This window comes from Lissotriton helveticus, chromosome 11, assembly GCF_964261635.1.
Source record: "Lissotriton helveticus chromosome 11, aLisHel1.1, whole genome shotgun sequence".
In the NCBI taxonomy this organism is placed as follows: domain Eukaryota; kingdom Metazoa; phylum Chordata; class Amphibia; order Caudata; family Salamandridae; genus Lissotriton; species Lissotriton helveticus.
The window spans coordinates 60,557,209-60,570,247 of NC_136072.1; the positions used below are offsets into that span (position 1 = coordinate 60,557,209).

The window sequence follows — 13,039 nt, forward strand, 5'->3', positions numbered from 1 at the left end:
GGACTGTGGAGGATAACTCATGCCCTTAACTCCACCTTGCAAGATAACAGGGATCATACACATTTTTAGATATGCCCCTCCTATTGCACAAGGGCAAGTGTAAATTGGATCTGACTAACATCCCTCACCTTGTCCAACAGTGGGGGGGCTTTTAAGACACCCCAAATATCAATGAAGAGCAGGGAGTATTTTAAATATTTTTGTCATGATAAAGATGGCAAAGGGTTGTTAAAAAGAATTTGAAAATAAATGGAAGAGGGAGAGAACAATTCAATAGAAAATATGAAATTACAACCACAATAGTTTAGTGGATTTTGAAAATATCCTAAGCTACTACCAAAGGCAATTAGACAAATATTTATTATGCTCCTAAAATGTTATCTACCACTGCTTCAATGAATGAATGACTACACTTGCTCTTCAGAACATCAAACTTGGAGGTTCTATTTGTTCACTGGTATAGATGGCCACCATTTACTAGTAACCAGCAACTTAAGACACATAAGGCCGGATGTATCAAGACACTCTGCATTCACAAATGGCCTGATTCATACTATAATACATACTAGAAAAAGTGGGAAACCCAATTGACGCTTGGAGGCTTGGGTAATATATCTACTGACCGGTAACTGTGCCTACAAGGGATTAATTTCAATGTACTTAGTTCAACAATTAAAACATGCAATAATGTTTGTAAGTTTCAGCTGGTAACTTACAATTGAACAATCCACAATTCAATTCATTTCATTTTAGTCATACTAAATCTGCCAAAGATACTCTTGGAATGGGTGTGGATTTTTCAAAATACAAACATTTATCATGAAAACAAGAAAGGATACAAAAGACCAGAACAATTCACAATGACCAAGGTTTACATATGATATGCAATGACTAATACCTCAGAGTCAATAGTGTGAGCATCTATTCCAAACAAAATGCATAAACGGAAAATGAATCTGATCAATACAGAAATCAATTCCTTAAGGAAAATAAATCACTGAGGAAATAGATGAAGTTGTCGATGTTTCAGTCTTTTTGGCGTAATCTTCTTTTAGATCATCTTCAGGACGAAGAGTTAAAAGTGTTGTACGACCCTTATGTGCATTCCAAATGGAATCACTAATACTGGCTGAGTCTGTAAGTGGTTAAATTCTTCCTGGTCACTGTCTCCGGAAAGGAAGCTTAATATGTGTCCAAAACAAAATGTCACACTGTAAGCAAAGCAAAACTCAGGAATTTGCTTGTATTTAGGGCCGCAACTGTCATGCTCAAAATGGGGCTCTGCTCCTCCGACGTGTCTCTGTCCCTGCATAGTATGGTAAGGAAAATGGAGTGCATTATAAAAGAAAACAAACTGCTATATTTAAAAGAAATCTCAGACTTGGTGGTCTGCTGAACACAGCAGGTCGCCATCCCTGTGATCACGGTGATTCTTAATGGGTCTCAACTTGTGCCCATCCTCATTATTATTCATGAGTTAAGTTGATTTCCAACCTTCTAGAAATTGCTATTTGGAAATAATAAGATTCTACATTAGGAATACCAATTTCCTAAATAATCGCAAATAGGAAATCAGTATTCCTAATGTTGGTACATCTGATCCATAATCCTTTGTTCTGAGTACATTGGGCTGATACCGTCCATTCCTACAACAATATGTTGGTACAATGCAGTACAAGACTGTAAACGCCAAACAAGGTTTTGGTTGGCCCCAGGATCTATTGATGCTGATCTAGAGTGGCGCAAGTAGGGGACAACTTGGCATATTCATTGGTAAACAGTAGGATGACAAAGTACTGCTGTAGCCTTGTTCTCTCCTTCCTAGCTAGCCACTCCAGGAAACAGGCCCATATTTCATCTGGCTTTGAAAAGTTTTAGATCATTAGCCCAATTGACTTAAGGAGACAGAAGTTGGAAGGTTTAGTAAGAAACATTAGTTTATTGTTTGTTGTGTTTTACAAAGTACAGAGATAATAGCTGAAAAGTCTGAAGTACTCAAGTGCTAATTTGAAAAGTTTGGGGAAAGAAATGCTGTTGAATGAATCCCAGCAAAACATTAACTATCCTAAATGGAATTAAAATACTAATAGGTGGGAAATCAACGCTGCTGCCTAAACATGCTCTCCATATTGATATTAAAAATGCCTGTAACACATGTGATTCTGGGTGCACAACATATAGGGTACAGGAAGTAGAGAATGAAAAATTCCCAGACAAGAGGATTCTATACTGGTTAAAAAGGTGGGATAAATTAGCACTGATCAAGCTGTGCAGCTGTCACAGTGCTCTGAATGCCAGCTCTTGTCACTGGGGGTCAGAATCCCTTACCAGGGATATGTATGGTTGAGATTCTGGAGCTTGGTCTTGACAGTCTTTCAACTTTTATGTTGAAGGCCTCCTAGACCAAAGGTAGTGCACTAGAGGTAGATTGAAAGTGGAAAAGGTCACCTGGGTCTGGTTTAGAGTTTAGTGGACATCAAATGCAGCCACAAACATGGTGGAGTAACCAGTCTGCCAAACTGATGGCCCACACCTACTATTCAGAATCAGACGGATCATCATGCTTCCATCAGTGGTATAGCCACTGTGTCTGGCAGTAGAAAATGGACATTTGTAGCAGCCTGACATTCTTGGGCCATAGGTGTACGTACATCAGATACGGCGGGTGGTCTAATGTGCTTTTTTTACCTCATCAGGACTGTCAGAAAAAGCCTGGAGGTCTAGAAGAGAAACAATAACAATAACCCCCCAAACATACAAATGTCTGCTTTGAGAGTGAATTTTTGGGAAAAAAGTTTGCTAAGTGGCAATGTGAAACATGGCTGCCAAACTTCAAATGCCATCAAAGGAGCTGCCATTGCAGTGCCTCTTTGAAGAAATAGAGATCTCTGCCAGGTTGGTAGAGATCACTAAATGTGATGGAGAGGTAGTCTGCTGGGGCAATGGAGGTATCACCACTAATGCCTTCCAAACTCTAAATAATGGAGTTTGTCTCCTTTGGTAGGAACAATTAGAGATGGGAATGCAGGCCTATACCGCTCCCTAGGTGAATATACAATATACACAATCACGAAACACACAAATATTAATAACAAAAATATTGCTCTTAAAAAGATCTCAAAATTAAATATACTCAAAAGGACATTAACATCGAAAAGAACATTGACGACAATATCATCATTTAAATTAAATTTAAAAAAAATCATTTAATTTTAACCCGTTTACCGCGGCGGCAATTCCGCCGCGGTGCGACAGGTTTAATGAGTGGGCGGGGCCACATCGGCCAACGGATGTGCGCAGCACTACGAAGGTAGTGCGCGCGGCGGCCATTGGCCGACAGAAGCACACAAGGAGTTAAACTAATAATTTCAGGAAAATTGAAAATGTAATCAAACACAAATATAACATTTTAAAATATTTAAATAACCAATTAAGCACAGAACAAAATATAAAACATTATAATTAAAGCCATGATTACTAAATACCTTACCTTAATAATCAACAATTTTAAGTAATTACTCTTACGAAAACAATCCCAAATTATTAAACTAACATTAAACTAACATAAATACATAAAACATTAACTAAAACATATTAATTTACATACACGTGAAATAAATAACCTTATTACACATAAATACATATATGTAAAAGTTAAACTTAATCAGTAACAAATAATATTAAACATGAAACAAACTAACCAACAGAACACTTAAACTAATTAGATAAACACAATAGAAAGGAGCAGAAAAATCACATAAATATTGCAGAATAGCACTACCCCTAAAAGAAATCGAAACTCTACTGAATTCTACATTGAAACAATTCCAGGGGCTACCCTGGGGAAAACATAACCTCTACATCTGAAAGTAGGTAACCAAAGTATTTGGCTACTGGTTAACTCAACATAAACCACAAAAATAAATACTTTTCAGTATATCTCCAAACTTTAGGTCACAAAATTACAAATAAGAACACCATCCTTTTCTCCAAAACCACCAACTTTCAAGACAACAAAATCGAGAAACAGACTGAATATGTAGGAAAGGGCCCGATTACGAGTTTGGCAGTCTTACTGCTGGACCTCTGCAGCGGCAGTCTCAAGAAGACTGCTTGGTCAGCGCTCTTCCTCCTGCCATGTTACGATGCTCCCGCTGGGCTGGTGGTCTCTTGTTGGCGGTGTCCAGACGGAGTTACATTTTGCTGCTGTAAAGATAGGTAACTACAAAGTGTGTGTATCTGAAACACATATATATTTTGTTTATGTGTTGTAATGTATATGGAAGTTATGTGTACTGAATGTTTTGTTGCATGTTAAGTGTAACAAACTGTTACCAAGTACTCTAAAGGAGAAGAGATGGTGAAGCCTAACATCGAATCTGGCAACAATGCAAGATTGCAAAGCGTTGTGATCTGGTGGCAGCAGCACAGGAGGGACCTGGACAATGGCGTGTGACACAAATTCGGACGTGGAAACCTAAAAAAAAGTACGTTTTCACTCTTTCCAGACTTTCTGCTGAGTTCCGCATGGGGGTGTCCCCGCCAAGAACAGCTCAGCGGAAAGATTGATCGTAATCTGGACGGCAGGCACTTTATCAGGACTGCCTCCAAGACAAGCCTCAGGCTTCCCACTATCGATGCTTGTAGCAGGAGTCTCGGCCATGGCGGCAGTCCAGCGGCTGTATTGTAGGCGATTTGCCACCAGTATTGCACTCGGGTGGTCGGACTGCCAAACCTGCGGGCGGTAAGATCAGTGGTGCCTTCTGCCAACCTCATAATCAGGCACAAAACACCCTTAAAAATAAGGTAACTATTATAACAGAAACAAAGCACCACCTGAGCCACATCTCAGCTAAACAAGGCACAGTGGAATAGCAGCAAGTTAAAAGGACAGCCTGTAGGTATTAACTGTATAAACAGTTAAAATGCTATTAAACTGTTAATTGTAAATGACATCATTTTAAACGTAAATGAATAACTATATAGTTCTATTATTTATTTGCTGATACAATGTCAGAAATTGCCACTTACATCAACTCTCAGAAAATTGAAAAAGTATTATCGCACATGAGATACACATGCAGCGAGAAGTGCACAAGCACTGAGAATATACATTGATAATGTAATATATAGTCATACTTGTTATGGGAGGGCTACAACTGGAAATGATATATAAATTAATGTTACGGAGTCCAAACACCTCCCCAAATATACCAGAAATAGAAGTAAGAAATGTTTTGTAAAACCTGAGAGCTCCCAGAAACCCACAATAACAATCTACAAAATATATACTCTGATGTTCATGATCGATCACCACAGGGATAGAACCATGATTTTCCAATTTAAAAATATTAATAGGACAAACTATAAAAATCCATGTTTGAATCTACTGCTGCCCCAAGGAGATGTCAAAATATAGCATTTCCTACAAATCTAACCACTGCACATACTGAAGAGCCCTTCCTCCTGTATGAAAGTAAAAATAATGCTAGATAAATAATAATATATACAACAGAAAGTAACCTCCTCAGATTAAGCCACACCCAATTATGGATGATAAGTGGCACTTTTAAATTGTGTCATCCCCATTCAAATAGATATGCACCATACATGGTGACTATCATAACAGTAAAATACTCCTAATTTATGTCCTACTTACCAGCAAGCAAAGTGATATCTACTATGAAATATTAAGCCAAATTAAAATAAAGACTAAGAATTGCTATCCCCCCTAAAATCATAATAGACTTCAAGCTAGCAATGATACAAACAGGTTTTAAAATCTACCGCCTCACAGACATACAAAGCTGCTCTTACTATTACAGTCAAAGCATTTGAAGACTCCTCCAAAAATCTGTGTTGAACATGCAACAAACAGTCTATTTGCTTACAAAATTCAAATAAATTTGTCCTTACATACAACCTTCTTACTGAATCTCATTACTTCAAAACTTATTAGCAAAAAAGTAAGTGTCCGATTACGATGACAGACGGACTGGAGTCTGTCCGCTATAGTGGTGGTGACCGGGACCGTCCGCAATACATGCAGCAGTTCCGCACACCCAATTAGGATATGATCGCCACCATGGTGGTCGCATTTTGTATTTTAACATTGCGGCGGATGCTGTTGACAGCAACACCTGCCGCAGTGTTAAAATAGCATGTTGGGCATTTCACTGCACTAGGTGGCAGGTACCACACGGTGCCTTCCACTTGGTGCAGTGAAATGTAGGGGGGGTACCATGGGTACCCCTCCATGCACCCACACCTACCCCTATACAAGGAGGGTCTACAACAGACCCCTGAAACCAATCTCCATCAGCATTTCAATGTCTGTTTAGCCGCCACAGAAAGGCTGGCTGGAGACAGCGTCGTAATTTGACGGACGGTGCCTCCTAGGCACCGCCACCATTTCTTGGATGCAGATCGCTCCGCCAGGCAATCAGAATGACTGCCTCTGGGGGTTCCATAGCAGGCGGTCTTTGCATCTGCTGCAGTCCAAAAGAGATTCCCCCGCAATCGTAATGTGGAGGGGGAAAATCGCAGTCCGATTGCGGCAGGACCGCCACTGCATGGCTAGCGGTGGCAGTCCTTTAGCAATCGTAATTAGCCCCTAAGTCCCCTAGTGGACTATTTTGTAGACTTGAGTTGGCAGACTGCACCATTCTGGTCACAGGCACCAATCCAAGTTTCAAACACCATAGTGAAATGTCAATGACAGCACCATGGCCCAAGAAGCCAAAACAAACAACGCAGTGGAAGGATGGCACAACACCTTCCAACCCACAATAGACCAAAGGCATCTTTCTCTATACCAATTCCTATAAATCCTATAAAAAGAACAAAGGTACTAAGATCATAAAAATATTTAACAAACAACAGACCAAAGAAATATATAAAATGCTACAATGCAAAGTAAAACTTTGTATAAATGACAAAGGCTTTCCCTACCTAGCAACTATACTACACTAAGGTCCGCCTCACTTAACTACGTAACTACAAAACACAACCGATGACAAAACTACACTACCACAAAAAGCAATACAGTATTCCACGCTAACTAGCTCTACCTGAAGGATCCCTAGCCTCAAAACCTAAAATATTACCTTACAAGTACTCCTACATCCATAGTGTAGCAGCAGGTATCCATAACTGACAGGATGTGAATTCGCCAAATATTTATGTTACTACACTAACAACGTAATTACCAATACTACACTAACAACGTAATTACCAATATAAATGGAAATTAATAAAAGACTATGTTAAAATAGAGATGAAAGGAAACATTAAAATATAAAATGTGTGTGTTCAAATAGTATGGAAACAAATTATAAACATGTTACAATTATTAGTAAAATACTTACTAATTAGTACTGTAAACAACTTATAATATACCAATAGTACTAATTAATATATATTATTTAAAATTATACAACATGACAAAAAATGCTTACTTTATTTTTCAATTACAAATGTTGGTGGAAAATAAATTATAAACTGTAAGAAAGGACATTTAACAATGCAAACTATGTATGTATGTGTGACTTTACCAACTACATTAGAATATTTCTTAACATTAAAAATTAAATATGTAAAATATATTGTAGAACAAACATAATGAAAGAATTTTTTTTTTCCTATTGTTAGTAGCTTAGTAGCGGTGGCTGGTGATATTTCAATGGGGTGGGCTGTAAAGGTTGGGTTTTTCATTGAAAAGAAGCAAGAAAACCCAACCAGCATAAGGGGTCTTTGGGGGGATTTTCATTCCAAGGCAATCTTCAAAACAAAACAGTGGCAAATATTGCATTTTAAAACAGATTTGGGGAAGCAAGAAGGTTTAAAGCAATAGTGAACATGTAGTATTGAAATAGTTAAACCCATATAAAGCTATGGTACTGTATTAAATATGTTTAACAGTTATTATTTCATGTAAAACGACCTTCAAATATGTAACTTCAGAATGAGTTTGGGTAAAGAACCAACAGCAGTGAACCAATGTTAAATCAAATGCAGAGTTTTACACAGCGCACATTCTGAACTCACTTAATATGCTGTAAATGTGCTCCATGTATAATAAGAATCCAGGCCACATATAAATTACACAGGTAAACTATCACTGGGATTTAATGTTTCTTATTGGGTGAATGTTTCAAACTTCATTTAAAAAAAGTCACTTATAATAAGTGCCTCTCAATGCAGAACTGTAATATAATGTATGAAGGAAAAATGCTTGTGCATGTTGAAGAAAAGCACTAATTTTGGTTGAGGCTTTACCATATTTTCATGTTTGTTGCATGATTTGCATTACAAATATTTTCAAATCTTCGCTCCTACATGGACTCTTAGGGCTCAGCTCTACCCTCCTGGTAATGTGTTGGCTCCAGGCTTGCTAACCTTTAACTTCTAATTTAATAAAAAATGCCTGGCTTGCAAGTAATGCGTACTGAGGCACAAGATGTGTGACGTGCTCTGCATCTTACAGTTTTGGTGGTAGGAACCCAGGATTAGAGTCTGTCTTCTGATTCCACAGACCACACGTGACCAAGCAGCCTCTAACTTCTCCTAGAACAGATCACATGACTGATACGGACATGGTGAGCAGCAGTGAGATTCCAAAAATGGCTTTAGCATTAATTTAATGAGTATTCCCATATAGGGCTTGCTATCACAGTTTGTTTTACATTAATAAAACAAATATTCAGGGCAGATTACATGGCAAAAATGTAGACTAGGGCGTTTTTTTTCATTTATCTCAATCACCACTGGTGCAAAAGCAACATTGGCTCCAAGCAGTGCAAAAACATGAATCTTCTACCACACTGTAGGAAGGTAGATCCCTGACTATGGTTGCCCCCAACTTTTTGCCTGGTGTTTTGCTGGTTTTCTGACTTAGTTGACCTGGGACCCTGCTATTCAGGACCCCAGGCCTACTGCTCTCTCTGTAAAATGGATTCCATGTACCTTAGGTACATATCTATTTGGATACTGAGTCACTTTATCAGTCCCTGTACAGTGTACCTTAGGTACCCAGGGCATAGGTGTACCCAGGGCCTACCAGGGGCTGCAGCATGTATTATGCCACCCCTGGCTGGCCATCCAAATCTGACACAACTGGCTGCACGACAGCTGGGGCAAGGTGGTGTAATCACCCTTTGCTTTAGATATAGTATACCTATATCTAACCCTAAAAGGGGCACACAGATCTCCTATCAGTCACTCCTATGGCAGGCCTTGACAATCCTGAAGGCAGAGTGCTTGGAATCGTGTGAGATGGTGCTCTGGCATGAGCTGAGCCGGTCTGCGGCTTTCGGGATCAATCCCTTAGCCGTTTCCCTGATAACGCATACCATATACTCTTAAGTGCATTATAATCCTCGCGGTTATATGCCAACTCTGGTATCGCTTTATCAAAACATGTCGAGTAAGGTGTCATACGAATTGGAATACTAACCCCTCGCCAATTCTGGCGACGGGGTTAGCATTCCACCCTTCTAGAGGGACACGACATGTATGTAACCTATAACCCCGGTTAAAGTCAACCAGAGCCTTAGCTCCACAAAATGGATGCTGCCACGAGACACAAGTCTGCCCTCCTGCTGCTGGGAGTCCTCCCAGAGCAGGAGGCAAGGACAAAGGGTTTCCTGCCAGGGGCGGTGCCAGCACCGTCCCAGACAGGGTTTTGTGTATTCTAGGTAGGCAGGGCTTCAGAGGAAGGTGACTGCAAGTGGCACCCCGGTGCTCACTGTGCATAGGCCGGCTTGAACCAGTTCCACGGGCACACCAGACCCTGGGCTGGAGAAAGCCCGCCAAAGGAGAGGGGTGTAACCACCCCCCTCCTAGTCCCACCCATAGGGCAGGACTTAGTCGCGTGCCAGCCCCCTTTTGCAGGATAAAGGTAGGAACTGGCCCCCTTCCAAATCAGATCATCTTTGAATCCTGAAACTACTTTCCACGAAAGGAACTCAAGACTTCTTCCCAAGATTCTCCCTTGTGACTAAGGAGTAGTCACCCTGCAGCAGCAGGCACCAACCAAGCATCGCGGTTTGTTGCCAGTCTCTCCTCCGGATCAAGACTGCCCAGCTCGACGAGAACCGGCTTCCCTGGCACCTCTGACCTCTACTTACATCATCAGTCACGCTGAGATTCGTGGGTGTGACGAGACCTCGAGGGACCGGCCATCTTCAAGACTGCACGACGCTTGCCCAGCACGACTCCCGAGTGACCCTCGACCGAGTGCTTTAGGGTAAGAGAAGCCCCGACCCTGAGCAGCTCCAGCACCGAAGTGCAGCCCCCCTGCATCCACAAGATCTGCGTGGGGCCCTTCTGCTTTTTGCTGCTCACCGCGTTGTCCCGGTCACTTGCCCGTTGGCTAGTGACCCTCTGACGACGAACCCTAACGACAAACACCGCTGGTCTGGTGGTTGCTCCAGACTAGCCCTTGCTCCCCTCCAAAAGAGGAGCACCCTGGACCCTCCTGGTCCACTCAAGACGCCATTTTAGGTCCACCGCGTGGGCCTTGCATTTGCCAAGACTTGTTGCCCAATCCTGGGTCCAGCGACGTCGACAGCAAGAACCTTCGTGGGACAGCTCGCACCTCCATCCTGGTCGCCGACAATGCCTCCTGGTCCGAGAGACTGCAGAGCCCAGCAGCGCCCACTCACCTGGTCGAGGTGACTTCGCCCGGTGCCATCCTGGTGCCCACCTAAATCACTGGCTAGTGATTCAGAACTTGGTCCCCTCTGCTTACAGGTTTCTTCTTCCCTGATCCAGGCTTGGATCTCAACGAACTTTCTTCACTGGCCGCCTGCCAGCAACTTCTTTCTTCAGGCTCCTGGTTCTTCAACGTGGGTTTCCGACGCAACTTCGACCCTATGCAGCCGCAGCCCCTGGGCTAGGTAAACTGAGTACTCCGGTGCTCCAGCATAGTCCAACACCCTAAGTGTTCGGATCCACTCCCGTTTTCGACCCACCTAGTCGGGTTCGCCCGAGAACAGTAACTTTGCAATTTCTAGCATCCATAGACTTTTTCCCGCCTTACGCGTGAGAGTTCCCACTCTGCACACAACGTCCACAGGCCTCCTGCTCCTAATCCCAGTGTTTAGAATTGTAGGCCTAGCGATTCCAAAGTCTAGAAAAGTATTACTTACCTGCTAGTAATTTCGCATTCCACTTACTGAGTATATGGTTTTTCGTGCCCCTCGGGCATTTGTGTAAATTGTGCGACTTAAAGTATTTTCGTAAGAGTTTTGTTGTGTGCTTAGCTCCCTGACTCATAAAGAGTTCAGGGTAGACTTGTTATAAATAAATATCTGTTTATTTTCATAACAACTTGTGTGGTGTCCTTTCACTTGGTGTTCAAGGGGTAATGTGATGGTAAAACAGCTGGCTTAACACGCCCTCTGGAGTCTTAGCCTTAGACTGCTCGTATCCATGCTACTAGGATAGCTGGTCTATAAGGTTGACTTACAACCAATCATCAATAAGGGTTGTTTGGACTGATACATAGTGATCACTAGAATAGTGAGCACTGCATATCAGGCCAACTTCTCACATTGGTGAGCAGCGGTTGGGATTTGAGCTTGCTTTTGTTTTACCACACATATCCTAAGAATATCAATTGAAAGATCACATAAGTACTGAGGTACATATAACTTAGCTTAGAATACTCTGAGTTCTACTGAACCAGCTGTTGTAGCTCCTAGGGCCTAGCACACCCTAAACTACAACTCTAGCAAGGGATCAGTAGGCAAACATATAGTGTAGGTAAGTGCACCACTTACACCTCACTAGAAAAGCATGTCTACCCAGGGAGAGTCTACTGAGACCCCCCTTGTGGTCATTGACCCTCCACAGGTCACTTCAAGATATGCAGCTCTCAGTTTCCAGGAGATGAGACAAGTGTGTACCTCCAGGAAACTGAAACAGGGGTCTAACCCCACCATTCCCTTTCTAATAGGTCTCTTAGAGACTTATGATGCGAGAAAGATTTCTCAGCTAGATGGGAATATGCCAGCCTTAGAGGGTACCTCTGGGGATCCAGACCTCCCCAACACTGCAAATGCAGTTGAGGAGGAGGATCAAGATGAACTCTCTGGGGATGAGGCAGACAGCCCTGAACTAGTCAGCAGACTCACTAGGGCCAACTTAGACCTACTTGGGCAAGGATCTGGGGGACCACCAGTACTGACCCTAATGAGGCCTAACCTTGGAGTTAGGAGAAATAGATCTCCTTCTAGGGACTCCATTAGATCTCTGCACTCTAATGCCTCTTCTCAGGGGAGAAGGAACTCTCCCCAGAGGAGATTGACTTCCCCTCAGAGAAGAGAGCATGAAGCAAGGATGAGACAAGCTAAACTGAGGATTGAAAGGGAACAACTTGCCCTGGCCAAAGAGAAGCTTGCCTTTGCTAGAAAGCAGGAGATGAGTGGGATAGTTCCCACTGGTGGCAGCAATCTCCCAAGAGAAAAAGAGAAGGGTTTAGATACTAAACACCTGACAAAGATAGTGCCTCCCTTTAAACAAGGGGATGACATCCAGAAATGGATGGCTGCTTTGGAGAGGGCCTGCACTGTGCAGTGCATTCCCCAGAGTCAGTGGGCAGCTATACTGTGGCTCTCCTTTGATGGCAAAGGTAGAGATAAGCTCCTCACTACTAGAGTTGAGGATGCTAACAATTACCAGGTCCTGAAAAATGCACTGGTTGATGGGTTTGGCTTAACCACTGAGCAGTACAGGTTGCTGTTCAGAGACACCCAGAAAACTCAGTCTCAGGACTGGTCTGACTTTGTTGATTGTGCCACTAAGGCTTTGGAAGGCTGGCTACTGGGTAGCAAGGTTACTGACTTCACAGGATTGTATAATCTTATTATGAGAGAGCAAGTCTTAAATAATTGTCAGAACCAGTTATTACACCAGCACCTGGTAGACTCTGATCTGACCTCTCCACAGGAATTGGGTAAGAGGGCAGACAAATGGGTCAGAACCAGGATTAGGACCAAGAACCAAGGTGGTGACCAGAAAAAGGAATCAACCAAGT

General features: G+C 42.2%; 1 protein-coding gene across 1 annotated transcript in view; it reads left to right on the forward strand.

Moving 5' to 3' along the window:
- Window positions 1-13,039, forward strand: part of LOC144792077 (cytochrome P450 2J4-like) — a 90,541-nt gene that overhangs the window by 61,436 nt on the left and 16,066 nt on the right. The gene's annotated exons all lie outside the window — the stretch shown is intronic.